Raw genomic sequence first — 22,875 nt, 5'->3', positions numbered from 1 at the left:
AGTTTGCTTTGGCACAGCCCAGCTCAGGACCAAGATGGCGGACTGTTGACCTAAAAGCGTTCACATGACCTATGACTCGGTTCTCCAGCAGAGCCACGTGTGCTGGGCCTGGAGCTGCATGTGGGAAGTGCTGGCTAGTTCCCTGACCCCTGCAGAGGACAGATCTCCACTGAAATCCACTGCAAACCTCTCCTGTTTTTAAATAAAAAACAGATCTTGTTATTAATATAAGTGAGCTCAACTCACATGAAGAAACCACATTTAGGAAATCTTTATGAATGAATGGATGAAAGACTGATAGATAGACAAATAGATAAATGATAGGTAGATAGGCGGATAGGTAGGTAGGTAGGTAGATAGATAGATAGACAGATGGATGGATAGGTAGATAGACAAATGGATAGATAAATGGATGGATAGATAGATAGATAGAAAGATGGATAGATAGATGGATAGGTAGATGGATAGATGATAGATGGATAGATGGATGGATGGATGGATGGATAGGTAGGTAGGTAGATAGATAGATAGATAGGTAGATAGATGGATACACGATAGATAATAGATTGATGGATGATAGATTGATAGATGTTAGATGGATAGATGATGGATTTTAAAATGAGTAAAGGCCAGGCACCTTCTTGTTGGTTTTTATGTGACTTCCCCTCTTTGGTCTGAATTCTCAGCTGCGGCCACAGCTTCTCCTGGTGGCAGGTTTGCCCAGCGTTCGAGAGCCTACTCCTTAAGCACTGGGGCCCTGCTCCTCCAGGCGCCCGGGTTCTCATGGCCTCGGTTGTGAGATTTGATAGCAGAAAATACCCCAGTTTCTCCTCTCAGCCTTGTTTCTGCTCACGCTCCCCACAACCTGGAGAGGAGGAGACAGCACTCAGGCCTGCACCCTCTAACACCTGGCACGCTCTGACCTCAGATGGTGCATGGTTCACCCTCCTGGGATGTCGGCACCCCTGAATTTATGCGGATGAGCAGCTGCTGCATTTTTTGCTGCTAGCAAAAAACATTAGCAGCAAATTTCCTGTTCATACATCAGGGCATTGCTGAATAAATTGTGGTGTTTACAGTTCAATGGGAGATCATGGGACAAATAAAATAATGGGGAAGATCTCTATGTCTTGCCACGGGATGCTTTCATGTTGGAGAAAAGTCATGTGGCTGGTATCATTCCCTATTTATTTAAAAGAAAACAAACTCTATGACATAAATCACACACACACACACACACACACATACTTGAAGCAGACTCAGAGGGGCTCACATGAGGGGAGGGGGCAGGAGCGGGCCCTGCCAGCCGGCGTCCAGCCGCCCCTCAGCTTGTCACTGGCCTGCAGAGTTAAGTAAAGTGCAAATATGCACTTCTGATCAGCCACTTACACTGGCTTGTTTATAATCCCCGATCTGTTTTGTACACTAGATTGTCATATCTCATACCTTCTCCCAAGGAGAAGACATCTGTACACTGTTTCCACTCCTATGAAGTCAACAATCACCTTTTATCAGGTGCCTGCCACGAGCTTGCGCCTTGCTCGGCTGTTTGATTACTTCGTGCACTTTACTCTTTAGGACGACCTAGAGGTGGGGGCATTATTTAGGGTGACCAACTGTCCCGGTTTTCCCGGGATGGGGAGGAGGGGAGAGGAGTTCCTGGGACGTGGGACTTTCAGTGCTAAAACCAGGATGTGTTGGCCACCCTTAATATCTGCATTTTACAGATGAGGAAACTGAGGCCTAGAGGAGCTGAAGCTTGTCCAGGGCGCACAGCCGGTGGGGCAGCCGGATCTCGGTCTTGTTCCCTCTGAGTCCAGGGCCGCTGCAGCACAGGCTTCCTCCTGCATGCTCTTACACACACAGAACTCTCCGGACGTCTTTCTTAGTGGTCTAGACACAAACTGAGTGTGTGCCGAGAACCTCTCCTTCCAAGCCTTAAACTAATCCTGAAGACTGGAGGCACAGAGAGCAGGATGGACTGGCCGGGACATAAACCGCACCGTGAAGTGCTGTGTGGGGCACCCTCCTCGTCCTGCGCAGGCACCTGCACCGGATGTCAGCCCCCCACGGTGCACTTGCACACTTCACTCTGCTCCGACACCCCATGCCACATCTCCCCTCCGTGTGGACGACCCTTCCTCTGCTCGGGCCACAGCACCTGCCTCTGAACTCTGGCACTGCCCCATCCCCCCATCAGGGTAGATGCCTGCCCTGCTGGCACACTTCATACCTTTAGGACTGAACTTTTCGGAAAGTGAAAGGAAAAGGAAAATCTCTTTTTAAAAATAAGATAAATTGTACATGCTTATTATAACAAAATAAAGATATATGAAAAAATACTTATAGCTTTCTTTAACCTCCAACATACGGACAAGACACACGTGTTACAAGTTTGTTAAATATCTGCTATGAACTGAATTGTGTCCCCCGAAACTCATATGGTGAAACCCTAACCCGCAATGTGATGGTGTAGGAGGTGGGGCCTCTGGGAGCTGATCAGGTCGTGAGGGTGAAGCCTCCATCAGGGGATTATCGCCCTTATAGGAAGAGACTCCAGAGAGCTCGCTTCTTCTCTCTCCCTCTCCCTCCACCATGCGAGGACCCAGCAAGGAGATGGCCATCTGTCAACACAGGAGGGCTCTCACCAGAACCCAGGGATGCAGGCATCCTGATCTGGGACGTCCCAACCTCCAGAGCTGTGAGGAACCACTGTCACTGGTAAAACACTCAGCCTCAGCTATTCTGTGATAGCAGCTGGAGCTAACTAAGGCAGAAATTGGTTCTGAGACGTGAAATGCTGCTGTAACTAATACTTAAAAATGTGCAAGCAGCTTTGAACTGGGTAAAGGATAAAGGCTGGAAGAGTTTTGACGGTGATGCTAGAATAAGCCAATACTGCCGTGAAGGGGCTGCTAAAGGTGATTCTGGTGAGAGCTCAGAAAGAAAAAAGAGCTGGAGAGAGCCTGCGTCTTCTTAGAGAACGCGAATCATCACGTACAGAGCGTTGGTAGAAATATGGACGGTAGGGGCCATTTTGGTGAGGTCTCAGATGGAGATGAGGAATATGTTACTGGAAACTGGAGGAAGGGCGAACCTTGTTATAAAGAGGCAAAGAGCTTGGCTGAATTGCGTCCACGTTCTAGTGTCTGTGGAAGGCAGAACTTGTAAGCTACGATCTTGGATATTTAGCTGAGGAGACTTCTAAGCCAAGTGTGGAAGGTGCAGCTTGCTCCCTCCTGACAGTTTAGAGTAAAACGCGAGAAGAGAGAAATGAATCAAAGAAGGAATTGTTGAGCTAAACGGAACCAGAACTTAAAGATTTGGAAAATTCTCAGTCTATCCATATTGCAAAAACCAAGAAAGAGCATTCTGATGGTCAGACCGGGTGTGGACCCCAAAACCGTGAGAAGGAAACTTCCGCTGTTTAAGCCACGCAGCCTGGGAATTTGTTAAAGCAGCCAGAGCTGAGCGAGACAAGAGCTTTCTCGTTAGGCATAAAATAAGCATATGTGTGTGTGTATGGTTTATGTCAGGGAGTTTGTTTTCTTTTAAATAAATAGGGAATGATACCAGCCACATGCCTTTTCCCCAACATGAAAGCATCCCGTGGCAAGACATAGAGATTTTCCCCATTATTTTATTTGTCCCGTGATCTCCCATTGAACTGTAAACACCGTAATTTATTCAGCAATTCCCGCATGTATGAACAGGAAATTTGCTGCTAATGTTTTTTGTTAGTAAAGGCAACCCTAGCTACCTTTTTCTTTCTTTGTTTCCTCAGTCAGTGTGAATGTCCCTTACATCCTACCTTGGTTCTCAGAATGGTCAATAATATCGTATTCTTTCTCTACGAGCCATGGTATTTTTCCTTACCTTAGCAGTTTGTTTCTAAGAAATTGACTAACAATTTTCCTTTTACATCAATTTTTCCAATTATTTCTCCTCTGTTTGTAGTGGGTTTTTTGCTTTTGTTTTTTTGCTGAGGAAGATTCCCCCTGAGCTAACATCTGCTGCCAATCTTCCTCTTTTTCTACGTGAGCCACTGTCACAGCATGGCCACTTACAGGTGAGTAGTGTAGGTCCATGCCTGGGAAGTGAACCCAGGCTGCCAAAGCAGAGCATGATGAACTTGACCACTAGGCCGTGGGGGCTGGGTCTGTAATGGGTATTTTTTGAAGGACGATTTTTGTCCATCCGTTTACCTAAGACCCTGAGACACTCACCTTCCAAGAAAAGAGTAGTTGCCTACATTGCTAAGCTCCTATTCCAACCAAAACGACACAGACATGAGGGACGAGGCCTCATTAACCTGGAAAACCAAAAAGCTACAGCTTTAAGCTGTGGTGGTCTGATCAGTGTTTAACAGTGGCTGTTGGGGAGGGGGAAAGCTCTGACTTGTAGAGTTTGCCAAATATCCAAGGTGTAAATATTCCCACCTTTGACCTATTTCCAGCTGCCAACACGATGTCACTGAACACGGTGTCAGGAAGAGCTGTGCGGGACAGACCATCATGGAGTATTTCCACCATACAGGGACAACTGGCATAAATAGCCTCAATATCATAAATAATAGTGAAATGTGTTAAAATAATTAGGAAGTGATGTGGTTTGTGTATCTATTACCTTTGGTTTTAAAATTCTTTGATTTTGAATAATGACTGGGTTTGACAATTGTCTCTTGCCAGTTTGTGGAAGCCAGCTCTGCACACCCTGAACTTGAGGTCCCAGCAGCTTGGTCATCTGCCTTGACCTTCTCCTCTTCTCCCTGACACCAGCCAAATGTATGTCACTTATATACACATGGGAGGTCAGAACAATGAAATCGTTGACCAAAGGAATTCTTGACTTTCGTGCACAAGAATTGCTTATGATTTTACAAAATTATTTCCCCAACTTACAGCCATTAAGATTTTTTTTAAAAAAAATCTTAGGCCCAATTTTCCAGTAGGCCCCTGACATGTTATCTCAGGGAGCTTCTCGTTACTTTTCTACACTTACACACACACACATTTTTACCTTTTCTAATACAGAAAAGGTTGGCTTTGAGCAGTTTATTGCTAAGCAGTTTCGTGATAGTTTATAGAAGTTTTTGCGATTGTCCACTTACTTCACGGTGATTTTAAAGCCTGTTTTTAGTGCCGTGGAGTCACACGGCAGAGCGAAGAGAGCTCTGGAAGTGGAGATGGGAAGTTCTGCCCCTTGTCCCTTGGCTAAGCAACATGTGGTTCTGGGCAAGCGCTTCATTTCCCAGAATCTCTTTAGTGGAAAGGGAGGTGGGGATTTACAGGCAAGAAGGTGCAGGAGGCTCGTGTTGACCCAAACATAAAATCTGAAAAGTGAAATTAGCCAGAGCCGAGTCTGAAACTCTGGTGGCCTGGGTAGGGCGCAGAAGGGCGGAGCCACAGCCCTGCGGAGATCTGGGACTGCAAGCAGGAGCTGAAGGTCAGGAGTGAGGGAGGGACTGAGCTAGCATCCTTGCCTGAAGCCGGGGAGGGGTCAGCCCAGCCCTGCTGGTGAGATGCAGCTGACACAGGGCAGCTGTGGACAGCTATGTGGGTCGGGGCTTCCAGGAGAGGACACGAGAGGGTGATGGACGCCACGCATGGCCACCCCCATGGGACTACTGGACAACAGCCCCCAACCATGGGGAGAGACAAGAGGCCAGCCTGGGTGGGCGTGGGGGTCTGAGTTGGGCATAGAACCATTGATCAGTGAACGGGGTACAAGGCACAGAGAACCAGAAACAAAAGTTCTCACCCAAAATGACCCTGCAAGTAAAAATCTAAAACACATGAAGAAAGCTGATGCCCAATGACGAGCCAACAAGACCAACATCTGGAATAGGAGTTCGCTTCAAATAAAATTAATTTTATAGGCGATTCTGGCATATATGGCATATCTGGCAAATAAATGAAGAAAACCCTTAAATTTTTAAAACAGAAAAAGAAATTATTAGAGAAACAACAACAACAAACATATATATATAAAAGAGCCACTTAGAAATCTTGGAAAAGAAGAAAAGAATTATTGAAAGAAAAAATAAAACCCTGGGCCGGCCCTGTGGCCGAGTGGTTAAGTTCATGTGCTGAACTTTGGTGGCCCAAGGTTTCATCGGTTCAGATCCTGGTCGTGGACCTAGCACCACTCATCAGGCCATGCTGAGGTGGCGTTCCACATGCCACAACTAGAAGGACCCACAAGTAAAAATATACAATTATGTACCGGGGGTCTTTGTGGAGAGGAAGAAAAAAAAAGAAGAAGATTGGCAACAGATGTTAGCTCAGGGCCAATCTTTAAAAAAAAAAAATGAAACCCTTTTATATCTGGCATAAAGTAAAAACAACAAACTAATATAGATATAAGTAGAAATTACTGAGTTAGAAACCAATTAATAGAATGAATGAATGAATGAGTGAATAGGTTGCTCCTTTGGAAAAAATCTCCAGAGATAGAAACAGGTTTGTTGCTGGTTCTTGAAGCTGAATCGAGGGCACATAGTGGTTTGTAATACTATTCTCTCTACTTTTATGCTTAGAAATTTTTATACTGAAAAGTAAAGAGACAGAGACAGAGAGAGAAGTAATAGGAAAATATTTTCCAAAGTATGTATATTAATATCAGATAAAATAAAATGTAAGCAAAGCATGAACAATAAATCAAGCCTGTCCAGTCCCCGGGTGAACGTCCCACTTGCAGGACAATAGGACACTCAAGCTCCGTATCACGGAGGGTCCCTTCCCCAGCTCCCATCCTCACTGGCTTCCTTTGCTGGCTTCCGTGGGGGTGTGGATTCCCAGGCGCTTCTGGCCTGCCTTGCCTTCTGTAGTTCCGGAAGAGCCTTCAGACATGGAGATGCAGACACTGGGGGTTGGAAGTTGGAAAGAACACCCCCAAATGATAGGCTCTGGGGCCATAGATGGACACTAACAGCATCTGTGACATGCGAGAGCACAGGTATTTTTCAGGCACACACACAACATTTACAAAAATTTACCTAAATCTGGGGCACAGAGCAAGCCTCAAAAAACTTCAGATTTGGTTTCACTAACATCACAGTCTCTGTCCATCATTAAGTGAGTAACTAACCACCAAGACAACTTAGGAGAGGAAGACACATGTTTGGGAATTAATAAATGCACTTCTAACTCACTCAAGAGTCATAAAAGAAACTACGTTGAAATTAGAAAATATTTTATACAGCCATATTAAAACTGTTACATCTTAAATCTGGAGGGATGCAGCTAAAATGTTTCTTAAAGAGATATTTAAAACCCTAAAAGCTTAGAGTAGAAAGGAGGGGAGGCTAAAATAATAACGAAATGTTCCCAATGTAAGAAGTTAGAAAAAAAAAAACAAGCAAAAAAGCACAAGAAAAATAGGAGGAAGGCAGTAATAAATGCAGAACAGACATTAATACATTAGAAAACACATTGTCGCAGATGCCTGTATGCGGTTCAGATCCACCTGGCTTCCGTCTGGTGCCAGCTGTGGCCTCAGCAAACAGGTGCAGGAAGCTCCATTCCCTTCCAGCTGACGCCTGCCCAGCCCCACATCGCTCGTGTCCTGCCCCCCACTTCTCTGATGCCTTGGAAGCAGGATGTAGGCTGGATCCCACTCCGCACTCAGCCCTGAGCAGAAAGACAGGAGCTAACACCCCGTGGGGTAACTTCACCCATGGAGTGAAAGATGGGAAGCAGGGGCCGATCCTTCATTCCTTGGACAGAGAAGTCTGGGAGAATTCCACACCCTCCTCAATAGGTCCCAGCCAGATCAAGGCCGCCATTGCCCAGAGCAATGGCCAGCATTTAGCCAAAAGATAGAAGATGTGCATTCTTTCAAGGACACATGGAACTAGTTAATGACCATAAGCAAAGGTTTTTTTTCAAGTTTCAACAAATTTTAAAAATTGCCATCTTCCAGATCACATTCTCAGACCTCAGTGCAATTAAATTACGAGTCAACAATACAAACACTTCAAAAGTATGTTTAGAAAATTTCAATGCTCTCCTAAATGACTCTTTTTTGTAAAGATTTATATCAAATTTACTATTTTTACTTTTAGGAAGATCAGCCCTGTGCTAACATCTGGCGCAAACCTTCTCCCTCCCTTTTTTTTCCCTCCCCAAAGCCCCCCAGTACATCGTTGTATATCCTAGTTGTAAGTCACTCTAGTTCTTCTATGTGGGATGCCGCCACAGCATGGCTTGATGAGCCACGTGTAGCTCCACGCCCAGGATCTGAATGGGTGAACCCCAGGCCACCAAAGCAGAGCGCGCAAACCCAACCACTATACCACAGAGTTGCTCCCTAAATGAGTCTTGAGTTAGGAAATTACAATAGAAACTACGAGATGCCCTCCATCTGAATACATGGCTAACAAGAACACACGATTTTGTAACATTTAAATACCACCCCTAGAAGCAACAGCAAAGAATCAACAAGCTTAAGAGTGGGTTCTCTGTACAAACTAGGAAAACAGTCAAACCTCTAGCCAGGACGGTATAGAAGAGGGAGGGGGTGTGGGAGGGAGGGCGTGAGGCAGGGAGGGAGCGGAGGGGGAGGAAGGGAGAAGAGAACAATTTATGACGAATCAGAATGAAAAGTGGGGTTTAATTGGAGTGAAAATTAAAAACACATTTAAGACAGACTATGAATAACTTTATCCAATGAATCTGAAAACAGCAATGAAATGGATAATCTTTAGAAAAGTAAAAATCACCAAAACTGAGTCAAGAAGAAAACAAAAGGCTGAATACACCTATAACACTTACATAAACTGAATCAGTAGTCAGAATTCTCGCACCTCCCTAGGCACCCCAGACAGACGTTCAGGTGAATTTCATAAAATCTTCAAGAAACAGATCATCTTCATCTTATACAAATTGTTTCAAAGAATAGAAAAAGAGAGCACAGTATACAATTCATCTTAAGATGCTAGCCTATGTTTGATAATAAAAAATATCTATGTGCAACTCAACCCCAAAGACTTAGTATCTCAACTGTAGAAAGAAGTGCTACAAATTAACAGCAAAAACGAAAAAAACACAACCTGACATTTAAAATGTGCAAAGTAGATAAACAGGAAATTCACAGGAGAAACTCTAGCATCCAGTGAACACTTGAAAAGATGCTCAAGTCTGTCAGTCAACAAGGAACTGGAAATTAAAACAATGAATAACATTTCACACCCGTTGGACTGAAAACATTGTCAGTCTGCTGGTGACAAGGGTACCCGTGCGTGTGGAGAAACAGGACTTCTCCCACATTTTAGGTGCGTGTGGAAAATGGTACAGGCGCTAGTGAGGTAGTTTGGCAGCATTTGGTGAATGTGAAGATTTCCATCTGCTATGACCTGGCCCTTTCAAAGCTCAAGGAACGAGGCACACGGTTCAGGTCACGTGGTCGGCACGTGGCAGTACCCAGTTCTGTTCATCAGGACACCCACCTCTCGACTGAAGAGAATCATCGTATGCGGTGATCAATCTCGGATGGCACTTGGTCATTTTAAGAAGTTAAGTTGTTTTCACTCTAATGATTATCTCACAACTTCAAAAGAAAAAAAACACCTTCCAAAGTGTTTAATCCAAATAGAAGATATAACCATCAAGTGTCAGTTTCTTGAGTGTGTCGATGCAAGCGTTGTCAAAATTGCAAGTAGAGAAAAAAACAGTGGGTGTATTTTTAGCTTTCATGCTAACGCAAAGCACCCAGTGCAATCATGTGAAAATGTTTGCAAGAATGTTTTACCCACTTAAAAATGGCCTGTTTTCTAAAAGAAAACCAAGGGTATCTTGCTGGAGGAAATCCATGTCTCCAAGTCGAATTGGATTTAGGGTGAATGGCCCTGTGTCAGGGCGGAATTGTCCTCCCCAAGCCTGCACACATCCCCAGAGCGCCTGAGTCGGGCTCTTCAGCTGGAAGGAACGTGGGGATGATTACCCCGGGCTCTTTATTTTACAGATAAGGCACATAACCTGGCATTTCTCCTGTTTCACTGTGAGTTCTTAGGAGGCTCAGGAGGGTCTCCCCAGCCAACTGGTGACCCTTCTCAACTTAGGGGGAGCCTAGCGCCCCCGGGAGGGGAAGGCACCACTAACTCTGAGCTCTTCCAAAAGACACATTACACATTGATACTTCAGTATTGGGTTTTGTACATTCAGATGTTGAGGTTCCAGAAAGAAACATGAAAGTAGTTCCATCGTGACCCCGCTGTGACTATGTGGCAGTCGGCAAACCCCTAAAGGGTTCTGGGGGCTGAGGGGGCATAGGAGCTGGCTGATTTGTGGGGGACTCTGAGCATCAGGGTGATGTACACAGCTGGGGAGCGGAGCACAGGAAGGAGAAGACGCGTTCATAAATAGGTCTTGAATTCATTTATTGAGCACCTGCTATGATCTAAGTCATCCTGCGAGCCAGGCGCTGCGAGGAGCCAAGAGCTGTGGAATTCTTGGTTCCCAGCCTGGTGTTTTACAGGCTCATTCACAGCTAAGTTCTACCAATGTGGGCACACACTTGAACACACAAACACACACATGCCCGCAGGTATCCGAAACGTAACAAACTTTTAACCAGCATTTCATCGGGCATCAACATTTTGTAGAAGCCCAAAGAAGAAAGTATTTTCTGTGAGATGGAGCCGCAGGATGGCTTCTAGAAAGAAGTGATAGTATGTCGGGTGTGTATTGGAGTTAAATTCACAAGTATTCCACACCCACCATGTGGAAGGCTGAAGCCACTGCGTGGTATTGCCAAATGACCCAGGATGGGGTCCCCCAGCTTTGAAGGTCTAGAGCCGTTCGACACTGCTTTACAAAGCCAACTTCAATACTGTGATTTGAGGTCATTTCTTATAAAACCCACCAGGTTAAAATATCTCAATGGCAGCTAAGAGAAGGCACAAGTCGCCAAAAGGGTCTGAGAAGTTGTGAGGGGGTTTTGGGGGTGATCATGAGGTTTCTGCAGCAGGCAGGCGGCCTGGGGTGAAGGTGTGCAACTGAGTACTTGAGAACTACTGGGAAAATACGGAGACAGTTCTAAGAACACTGCCAGGAAGAGCAAGAATACCCACGTAGCGTCCCCTGCAGAAGGCCGCCCTGGCAGGTTGAGGTCGAAGTGTTAGGGAAATAAAGTAGCCAAGGACAGCGGGTGGAAGGACTCGCACACTGCAAAGACATTCCAGAGCTAACAGCTCCCCACCCAGAGAAGCTGCGAAATCTCTGAATTCTTGAGGTCAAGGTTGAAGTAGATTGCTGGAATGAGCGGACTCTATACGAAGAAACAAGGTTTGCAAATGAAACACAATGTATATTTATACATGTCTGCACTGACACCCAGCCTTGCTCCCGAAAGGACTGCGGTGGCGGAATATGTGCCGTTTGTGGGCCTATCAGCGTTGAGGTAATTTAAAAGATAAACCTGGAGTCCGAAAAACAGGGTCTACTTTTGCTGGGTTTTGTGTATCCGGCAACTTCCCTGCTTTTCTTCAGTTAACCAGCCCCTGGCCCTGAGAGGAGTCTTTTGCACATGGCCCAGGTAGGGCTGACTCCTTGCTAACCACGTGGTCCAGCGCTGACCAATCAGAGCCCTCTGCCTCCGGCCACGGTGATTGGTTTGGGCATGCTCATGGGACTCGGGCTGGGCCAATCAGAGTCCATCCTGGGTCTCAGCTCCCGGGGCTGTGGGAAAGATGTGCACGTTCGTGTGAGCCAGCACGCTCGTGTGAGCCAGGCTCTGCCGGTCTTCTTCCCAGGCTGACCTTGAGCGTGCCTTTGAGAGGTGGCATTGCTACAGCCCTGCCTGCGCTCCTGTGTGCCCTGGGCTTCCCGCTTCTGTGAACTGTAAATGCCCTATTTTGCTTAGGCTAGTTTGAGGTGGTTCCAGCTCAGAGAGACTCCTGACTTACATAGCCTTTTATGATAATGGTTTTTAAAGTGGCATTTTAAGGAAATTACAGCTAATAATTGCCTAAAATAGAAATAGAATTGGTTGTTAATTCAGGCCATTGAGAGAGGAATGATCTACATTTTAGAGGTACAGACAAACCTTTGCATTTATATGTTAGTTCCCCAAACTCTCTCTCTCTCTCTCTCTCACACACACACACACACACATACACACACACTCACTTTAGAGAGTGTTATGAGATGAAATCAGCTTTACCAGGTGCGAGGATGTCATTAAGTACTAGAGAATAGTAATTTACTAAATGGTACCTTATCGTTTTGGACGAGTTAATGGAACTTCTAAAGCAACACCTGGCTCACTTTCTTGGAGCAGTTTTTGAATTGTTGAATCAGGCTGAATAGTTCTGGAAAACTCTAGGCTCCAGCAGTAGACTGCCATTTTAAATGCAAGGGAGATGTTGGCACTATTACATGTGGCAGAGTCGCATGGTGTCTTAGATGATGATCTCGAAAGTTCTTCTGGAGCAGATGCACTGCCTCTCTTCCCCATGAGCCATATGGGACATTTCCTGAGGAACGAAACCTACTCTGATTCCCCTTGGGGGGTCTCCTGGATTCATTAACCTCTCCATGCAGTCTCTAGCTTAGAGGTCCCTGTGCCCCTGCCAGACACACCCGGCAGCTCTCCATGCTGGCTGGGGCCCAAATGGATCCAGAATGGGCTTTTGTTGTTGAACTCTGGCCTAGCCTTCAGACTCAGATAGGTCCCCTAGACGCTGGGAGTCCCAGCCACCAACTCAGCCAGTCACCACCTCTGCAGCTCTCCAGGCCATTGTCCAGGTGCCCAGAGATACCAGTCACTGCCTAAGGCAGCCCTTCATCTCGCCACCCACACCTCTGGCTGCCACAGAGGGACACAGCTCTGAGAATGTGGCAGCACTGGTCTAGGAGTCACAAAACCCCATATCCAGGCCAGCTCTGCCACTGGGGGCTGTGGGACTTTGGATAAGTCACTGAGCCTCTCTGGGCCACCACTTCCCCATGCATAAGTGAAGAGATTGGGCTAGGTCAGTGGTTTTCAAACTGGCCACAGGCCAGGGCTTAGCCCAGGGCTTGGGCCAGGCCGTGGGCCGGTGGGGAGGGGCCAGAGATCCCTTTTGCCACCAGGCAGTTCCTCTTGCATCTGAATCCCAAACAGTGGGCTCCTTGGCTAAAAATAAAAGTTTAAAAACCACCACAATATATTATCATCAAAGGCCTTTCCAGTCCTGTGGTGCAGTGAATGGGGAGACTAATGGCTAATCCATAAGCACGTGAGAAAGACAAATATAGATCTAGAGAGCGTGGGTGATCACTGGCGGGGACTGTCCCACGCCCAACTTGGGGCATGAAACACCGTCTGCCTTCTACCACAGTGACGGGCGCATGCTACCCTCCTTGTCCATGGAGAAGTGCTTAATGCAAAGTGCTAAATAAATAAAAGATGAAACAGGAAGATCGTTGAACTTAATTTTAATTTTACATTTAAAAGAAAATTCTTTAGCTTTAAAAAAAACTTTACATATGCATTAAAGATCCCTCTTGAAATAAGTTCTCCCCTAAAACAGCAGGGTAAAACTAGCTGCAAGGGGGAAATATTATCTTTGTTTTTTTCTTTATTTATGTAGAGACTTTTTTTTAAAGCGCATTGTGAACATTTTTATAATCCTCTCAACATTTCAAGCATTAGAACATTAGAGAAAGGTCAGCAAAGCAGAGTAAAATCCATAATGCTCTGATTGTTCTGAATTCAAAATGCTAGAAGAGAAATGTTTCCACATCTTCATTTTCGGAACTCACTGCCGCCCGTTGTGAGCTGGTTTTAACTCCTCCTGAGCCGCCCAACCGCTTTAGCTAGCGCTCAGTACTTCACTTCAAGGCTGGGGGCAGATATCTCCACAGCCCAGACGATGATGCCACCTGCATTGCTAAGCAGTCAGTGCTCCAGTTCAGTTACAGAGAATTCTTTGCATTTGATGCTGCTGCTTAGCTGCCTCTGTTTCCCCAGTGAGATCCGGAGCAGTCAGGTCCACAAAGACTCTAGCAGCAGGCCCAGGGCTCTAGACCGCTTTCCAGGCTCTAGAGCACAATCCAGAAGTGATCCACACTTCACTCGCAGACTCCACCCACAGTCGCATTTGTTCCCAACACAAACACATCTGCAGCCTCCAGAAACCGTGACGTACCCAGTGGGGCACGCCCAGCAGCTCCTGGATGGTAGCCAAAGTCAGATTCCACCCTGAGTCCTGATCTGTCACCTTTTAAGGTCGCGCATCTTTGAAGGGAGCTTTGGAAGTCCATGTTTTCCTCTTCCTGCCTGTCAAATTTGAATGGGAGGTTGACGGCAAGAGTGAGGACCGAGGGGAGAAGGTACGTATAAAAGGGATCAGGAGGCCGTGTGCACCTCCGGTCGGCCTCCTCGAGCGCATTCCATGTGTGTTCAGTGTTTGCATTTTCAGCCGTCAGTGGGTCAGTCAGTGCGTTGGGTAGTCAGGAAACGAGTGAGTGGCCCAACATTTGAACTCCTCTGAGCCCCAGGCACAGTGCTGAGGTTACAGGATGAATAGATATTGTTTCAGCTTTCAAGGACTTTATTGTCTAATGCGAGAGAAAGACAAATAAATAATAACAGCATAAAAAACGCTATAATCACAGGACAAATGATCCACTCTGGAAGCAAGAGGAAGAAGCAGTGCCCTTGTGTGTTATTCTGGCATTTTATGTTCACGATATTTTTATTGGAAAGTTATTTTTCCTTTAAATTGTGATTTTAAAAGACCTGCTTTAAAAAAATGAGGACCACGTGTTGTGGGATTCCTAGCGTGTGTACAAGTGAAATGTAGGAAAACAGTATTACAAAGGAAGGGATGGGGAAAACGAAAGTATGCAGTGGCAGCTGCAATGAATGTCTCACTCTCTTAGGTGAGGAGGCGTGAGGTGATGAAGGTAGATTGTGAGGAGTTAGAGATACAACAGTGCATAACACTAAACAACAATGCAGCGACCACAACGCAACAATGAAGTGCGACCGACAAGCCAAAGTGGAGATAAAATGCAATACCAAAAAGTACTCAATTTAAAATGTATCTTATGTAGATTTTACCACAATAAAAAAAAATACTCACTGCTCAATTGATTGACATATGGGAGGAAAAAAAGAACAAGATGATAGATTTAAACCCAACTATATCCCAAATTATCTCAAACATAAATGGGCTACGCACTCCAATTAAAAGGCAGAGATTGTCAAAGGGGGCCAGAAAGCAGAATCTGAACAGAGATTGTCTACAAGAAACCTGTTTTAAATACAATGACACAGGTAGATTCAATGGAGAGGGATGGAAAAAGATGTACTGTGCACGTACTAGGCATGAGAATAGCTGGACCAGCCATATTAATGTCAGACAAAGTCGACTTCAGAACAAGGACTATCACCAGGATGGAGAGGAAAATTTCAGAATGATAAAGGAATAAGTTCATCATGAGGCTGTCACAATTCTTAACATAAACGCACCTAATTACAGAGTTTCAAAAATACGTAAAGGAAAAGCTGACAGACTTAAAAGGAGTAATAGACAAATCGAGAATTTTAGTCAGAGATTTAAGTGTTCCTCCCTCAATCATTGCTAGAACAAGTAGATAGAAAATTAGTAACAATATTGCCTTTACTCAGGAGCACAGTATTAACCAACTTGCCTCGTGTACAGTTGCAGACACTCCACCCAACAGCTACAAAGTACATTCTCTTCAAGTCTACATGGAACGCTCACCCAGAGAGGCCATATCCTGGGCCATAAACCAAATCATAATAAGTGCAAGCGGTTCAAATGATGTAATGTCTGTTTTTTGACCATAAAAGAATTAAACTGGAAATCAATAACAGAAAAGTATGTGGAAAATCTCCTAAAGTTTGGAAATTAAATAACATACTTCTAAATAACCCATGGGGCAAAGAAGAAATCACAAAAGAAATTAGAGAATATTTTGGACTGAATGAAAATGAAATCACAAAATATCAAAATTTATGGAATGCAGCTAAAGTAGTGCTTAAAAGGAAATTTGTAGCTTTCAATGCTATAGAAGAAAAGAAAAAGACCTCAAATCAATGATTTAAGTTTACAAGTCAAGAAGCTAGAAAGAGTGAATTAACTCCAAATTAAGAAGGAAGGAAATAACAGGTGGAAATCAATGAAACAGAAAATAGAAAAAGGGTAGAAAATTCAATGAAAGCAAAACCAAGTTCTCTGAAGAGATCAGTACAACTGATAAATCTCTAGCCAGAAAAATCAGAAATTCAAAAATGAAAAAAGACGTAAATCACCAATTTTAGGAATTACAAGGACATCAATATAGATACTATAAACACTAAAAGAATAATAAAGGAATATTATGAACAACTTACACAAATACATTTGACAAGAAATTACCTGAACAAATTTCTTGGAAAACATAAATGACCCAAGCTCACTCAAAAAAATAAATAACCTGAATATCTCTATATCTATTAATGAAATTGAATTTGTAGTTAAAAACATTTTTTAAAGAAAACTCTAATCCCAGATGGCTTCTTTGGTGAATTCTACTGGGAAGAAATAATATTAATTCTGTGTAAATTCTTCCAAAAAATCCTAGCAGTCTTTTTTTGTAGAAATTGACAAGCTGATTATAAAATTTCATAAGGAAATGCAAAGGACCTAGAACAGCCAGAAGTTTTTAGGAAAATGAATAAAATTAGAGGACTTATACTACTTGATTTGAAGACTTACTAAAAAGCTACTGTGATCAAGACATTGTGGTATTGATGTAAAAACAGGCATATAGATTCGTGGCACAGAATGGAGAATCCAGCAATATACCCTCAGATATATGATCAATTAATTTTCAACAAAGATGCCAAGGTAAGTCAATGGGGGAGGGGATAGTCTTTCTAGCGAATGGTGCTGGAACAACAGGATGTCCCTATGAGAAAAAAAATGAGCCTTAAACTTACCTCATGTCGTATTTATTGGGTGTACACTTAAAATGGCTGTATTGTTGGCTAGGGAAATCATACCTCAATAAAGGTAAATTTTTAAACAGCTGTTTATTTTTAACTGATTACATCAGCATCAAAAAACATCCACAATACTGAATCCTCAGTCTTATAATATTCACCCATGAACAAGTAACTATCGTTACACAAATATTTACCTGGCAAAAATTCATCTAATTTTTTACTTGACAAAGGAAGATGTATGAAGGTCAAAACGGCACATGAAAAGATGCCCAACATCGTTAGTAGTTGGGAAAATCCAAATAAGTCACAAGATATCATTGCACACCCACCAGAATGGCTAAAATTAAAAGGAATGACCACACCAATTGTTAGTAAAGACTTGGAACAGCTGGACTGTCAAACATCGGGAGGTAAAATGGTACAACCACTCTGGAAGCATGTCTGACAGTGTCTTACAGAACTAAACATACATCCACCCATGAGCCAACCTTCCCCTGTTAGCTTTTTACCGAAGAGAAGAGAAAGCATCAGAGGGATTGTTCCAGAAGCTTTATCCATAAAGCCCACATATTGGCATCAGCTTGGGCAGCCATCATCAGGAGAATAAATAAACAAACGGCGGCAGGTTCATACAACGGAATGACGCTCTTCAGTAAGACGACCTGCACGACCGTTACATCCAGCAGGCGGCTTCTCCAAATATTACGCCAAGCGAAAGCACCCCGACGCACAAGTGCACATGCTGTGCGATTCCATTTATATGAAGGTCCAGACCTGGCAACACTAGTCTATGGTGGGAAAACATCAGAACTCTGGCTGCTTCCGTGGGTGATGGGGCCTGGGAAAGGCCATGGAGGAATTTTATCTTGAAAAATGTTTGGATTAGACTTAAATTTTATGCATTTTGCTGGTAGTAAATTTTACCTTTAAAAAACCCCATAAACTAAGAATGAACTCTAATTAACGATATGCGTGCTGAAGTATTTAAAGAGTGAAGTGTACTGATGTCTACAACTTTAAAATGCATCCCCAAAAACATGTGGATTAATGGGTGGATGGAGGGATGGACAAACGTGTGACAGAGCAGTTATAGAAAAATGTTAACTTTAGAATCTAGGCAGGGGTCGGTAAACTTTTTCTGTAAAGGGCCAGATAGTAAATAGTTCAGACTTTATGGGCCACAGCGTCTCTGTCCCTTCCGCTCAGCTTGTCCATTCGTGCAAGAAACCAGCCATGGACAATATGTAAATGAATGCGTGAGCCCACATAGCTTTATCTGTGGACGCTGAAATGTGAATGTCACATAATTTTCATGTGCCACAAAATATTTTTGTTCTCTTGATCTTCAACCGTTTAAAAGCATAAAGCCACGATCAGCTTGCAGGCCATGCAGAAACAGGTAATGAGTGAGGGTCAGCTGACCCCTGATCTAGAGGGTGGGTATAGGAATGTTTCATTGTAGAATTCTTTCAACTTCTCTGGGTATTTGAAACTTTTTCATAGTAAAATATTAGGGAAAATACAAAAAACAGTTAACAAATAAACCACGACCATGATTTTCTGAAAAGTCTCCTGTTAGTACTGTGATCCCACATATCCTTCATTGTCTCTCCTGTAATTTTCACTCTGCTCGTGTTGAAACAGATCTGGTATGTAAGTATTCATGACTGGGATGTGTTTGTTGTGAATTTCATTCTTTGTTATTCTAAAGAGCCCTTCTTGGTCTTGCTTAGTGCTTTTCTACCTAAAAGTCAGCCTCGCCTGACATTAACCACTGGACCTTTGCGCATCCTTTGGATTTTTAACCTTCCACAGTCCCACCAGTGTAGGATTACCTCCTGGATAGGGTATACAACTGGGCTTCTAACTGTTAAGTTTACAGCGTTTACATTCAATGACCTGACATGCGTTTGATCTTAGCTCTCTCGTATTTGAGTAGATTATGCTTTCTCTGTTTATAAGAAGATGTGGCATGCACACAGCTTCCTAGAGTGTGATTTGCCAGGTAATTCCTCATTTAGTCCCACATGCTCTGCTTCTCAGACCCAGGTCAGGTTTGGGAAAGCTCCCTGTGGCTGCACGTGGACCTCACCTCCCCTGTCCACTCAAGAGAGCTCGCCTTGGCCATGAGTTATCTAATGGCCTTTTCGAACATTTGCAGCTGCACGATCTCTTGCCACTGCTTTGCTATCCCCTCCACCTGTGTTATGGCTTGAAGTCTCACGTGCAGCCTCTTTTCCTTGCAGACAGAGTTCATACTTCTGTCCTCATCCCTCTTGTTCTGTGCAGGTCTTCCTCGGGGAGAAGGGGAATGCTGACTTAGACCACCATTTTGGAACCGGAAGTCTTGCCGTGCATTTTAACAGTGTATCAGTTCTAATCACTGTTTACATTCTTACCGCATTTTTTTCTACGTAATAAGAAAAACAGGTGTTTTCCTTATTGAAAGAAAATCTAAAACCATTCTTTTACAATGCTGCTTGGGTTGTTAAAACAAGGTCGTTTGTAGGTTAAATATAATAAGGTTGGTGAGTAAATCCAATTTGCTATAATGAACAAAATGTGAGTAAATATAATTTCTCAGCACAAATAAGTAAAACAAACATCACAGTCTCCAGGTTGTGTTACATAAAATGAACTCTCATAGTTTAAATAGAATGTCACCGGAAGCTTCTTGCTAATAGTGACTCCGTTTTATGACAGCAAGACACGGACTCAACGTAGACGCGATTTTAACTATGATCTCCGGGAGCTAGGATTCCTTTTGTTTTTGGATTTGTACATGTTTCCAGCACTCTCTGCTTATCAGTACAACATCAGACAATGTCCATCGTGGGACAGTCTCAAAAACATGTGTGTCCACCCCCTCTTCACCCCAAGGTTCTCATTTGAGCATTGTGGGAGGCTCTGGCCTCTGGTTTCACCTGTAATTCTCCCCGACGCTAAACCGAGGCCTGGGGAGCCAAACTAATCAGTTTCTTTCCCCTTCTTCTGGTCACAGCTCTCTGACTCTGGAGGCCTGCCCTTGACCACTGACCATTTTGTGCAGGATTAGGGGCCTGTCCACTGAGGAGCTCCATCTCCTGGCCAATGGTGGGGACCAGACACAGCTGGGCCAGTGGAACTCTCTGACCCGTGGCCTTGATCAGGGTGATGGAGGGTGGGGGGCAATTCCTCCCTGGACCCCTAAAGCTGCCTGGAAACCGCCCTTTCTGAAGCTTGTTCTTTGGCTGTTCCACCAGGTCTGTGAGTTCCTGTATCCTATCCTCTTGGCTTTGCAGCCACATCCAAACCAAAGACACCTGACCGGCTTGGCTGATTGCTAGCTGCATCCTAGTACCTGGAGGCCACAGCAAACTAGTATAGGCTGTTAGGGGTCTTCCCAGGGGGTGTGCAGGTCAGTAGGCCGGGTTTTCTAGTTGGATGAAAGATGGTGTAGAAGCCAGGAGGGGCCATGTTGGGGAGGTGCTGAGGGAGCCCAAGTACCAATGAGTCTTGGAGTCACGCGAGATGCTAGCACTGGGGGAAAGGGTGGGGTATGTCAGATCTCTCTGAATTATTTCTCAGAATTGCAAGTGCATCCACACTTATTTCAAAATATGAAGTGTTTTTAAATGGTCATCGGCCCCAATCACTAACTGCCCATCATACTGCCAGCCCCCAGCTCTGAGCTCATGGCCTCCCCTCCTACTGCCGTGGGAAGCGAGCCACCAGCACAGGCTCCATACCCAGTCTCCACCCTCCACCTGGCCCCACACTGTCCGCACTGAATCCACATCTTCCCACTCCTTTCTCTTCCTTCTCCTACTTCCTCTCCATTCCAAGGCTGGCAGTACCCCCTGCTCATGCCGTCCGCCCTGGAATTGCCCACCCTGCCCCATTACTCCAGCAGCCACTCCCTCGGTGCCTCTTGCACCCTCCCTGCCTTCTCACGGGCCTGCAAACCTGCTCCTGCTCCTGCTGAGCAAATCTGCCTTTAAACCAGGAGCATCTTTGGCGACTGGCTTGGCTTTGCCTGTCACTGCCAGGCTCCCTAAGAAGCAGCCCCTCCACCTGGCCCGGTCAGTCCTACCCACCAGCTCGCCTCGTCCAACACCACGTGCAGAAGCCCAGCTGCTCCTCCACTCCCACCTTCCCTGGCGTCTCTGCAGCCTCCCAGTGCCACATCCTGCCCCTGCTCCTCTCCCCTCTACCCCTGCTCCTCTCTCCTCTGCCCCTGCTCCTCTCCCCTCTCCTCTACCCCTGCTCCTCTCCCCTCCGCCCCTGCTCCTCTTCCCTGCCCTCTCCCCCCCCCCCAGCTCCGCCCCTCCCTCCATCTCTTCTTCTTACCCGTTGCCTCTCAGGGGGTTCCTCGAGCCTATTTCTTCATCTGAAAAATAAACCGGGAATATCAGAGTCTCCCTCAAGAGACTGCTGAAGTGAGGAGATTATAACCGTGAGTACTTTGAAAACTCGCTTGGGTTTGGCAGTCTTAATACAAACAGGAGCCACCTGCACCAGGAGGGCGGCCGCTAAACCACAGCGCCTGCCATGGCCACTGGGGGTGTTTGTGTGCTTGTGTGTGTGTCCACATACCTGTGTGTCTATGTGTCTGTGTGCCTGTGTGAGTGTGCAGGGGTGTCTGTCTGCTTGTGTGTGAGTGTCTCTGTGTGTCTGGGCGTGTGAGAGGCTACGTGTTTGTGCGTCTACGTGTGCCTGCACGTGTGTGTGTTGGTGTGTAACGCTGAGGTAAGATAAACAACCACCCGGGTGACCCTTGCCCGGGAGTCGTTCCCACCTCGAGCCTGTCACTTCTCCGACTGAAGCAATTCTAGGTATGTTTGCAAAGTCACTGCCAGCTCTGGCGATGTTCCCGGCCCAGCTACTCCGAGAACTCTTCTGGCCTTCAGCTGACTGTCCTGAATTCCTTCAGATTCTAAGAGAACGTGGCTCCTTGGGCCACAGTAACCCCACCACACCCAGGAGACGGGTGAAGGAGTGCGGGGGGCTCCTGCAGGCACTCGAGCGGTGGCGCTGGGCCGGCCGAGCCCCCGCTGGCTGTGGCCTGTGACTGGCCTCCAGTCCTTCTGAGCTTGGTCCGTCCCTCTCTATCTCTCCTTCCCATGTCCTAGGCCAGCGAGTTTTCCTGGGTGCTCCTGGCGGTTTCCGCTGACTCTCGACTCCATGTAGAGGCACCAGGATGGGTGGCTGCCCCCGGGGGTCAGAGAGGGCCAGGGGTGGAGCCCCAGGCGAGCGGGGACAGAGGGCACAGGCTCCCCTGTGGGAGCTCCACAGCCTCAAGGAGGGCGAGTGACCTGAAAACAGCACTAAGTGTTTAAGAGCACAGTTGGGGAGAATTCGGTGGTGGTCTCAGAGCCTGGTCTAAGAGGCTGTCCTGGTGTTGACATCCAGAGGTGCCAACCTCAGTCCCCCACCCGTAAAGTGGGGCAATTCTGAGTGGTGCCCACGTGGGCTTGTGTGTAAGGAAAGGGCCCAGCCCAGGCCTCACACTGCAAGGTGCCGGCCAGCGCTGCCACCATCACTGCTGCCCGTCTTGGCACCTCTCCTGGCATCCCATCTCATCTCCCCATCGTCCCACCCACCAGGAGCTGCTCCACAGCGTGAAGCCAGGGAGGCCCGCCTCGCCCCCCATCAGTGCCTCCTGCCTTTGCCGCTGAGCCCTGGTAAGGGTGGAGAAGGGGGGCCCACACGGACAGCAGCCTCCACATCTGTGCCAAGGGCTCCCCCCAGGGCCTTCTCCCTGTTAACCGCATTACCCTCGCTCCTATTTCTCCTCCGAGCACATGTGGTGCAGGATCTCAGCTACTGGGATCCCTCTGGGGGGGACCCTAATCTACCTGGGCTCCCATCCCCAGGGTATCCACAGAAACAAACTCTTTGTCAGGGACGCCAGGTGTTGAGGCAAAAGGCCCCCCCTCCAGACACAGGGGCTGA

General features: G+C 45.9%; 1 long non-coding RNA gene across 1 annotated transcript; it reads right to left on the bottom strand.

Moving 5' to 3' along the window:
• Nucleotides 1-13,403: 13,403 nt before the first annotated feature.
• LOC138920880 (uncharacterized) lies at nt 13,404-21,622 on the bottom strand. Its single transcript, XR_011432841.1, has 2 exons — nt 21,271-21,622; nt 13,404-14,543 (listed from the first exon to the last, which is right to left on the bottom strand). It is a non-coding gene; the product is annotated as an uncharacterized lncRNA (long non-coding RNA).
• Between the last annotated feature and the right edge of the window lie 1,253 nt (nt 21,623-22,875).

Source organism: Equus caballus, chromosome 26 (genome assembly GCF_041296265.1).
Source record: "Equus caballus isolate H_3958 breed thoroughbred chromosome 26, TB-T2T, whole genome shotgun sequence".
NCBI classification, from domain to species: domain Eukaryota; kingdom Metazoa; phylum Chordata; class Mammalia; order Perissodactyla; family Equidae; genus Equus; species Equus caballus.
This window is presented reverse-complemented; position numbering and strand designations above follow the sequence as displayed.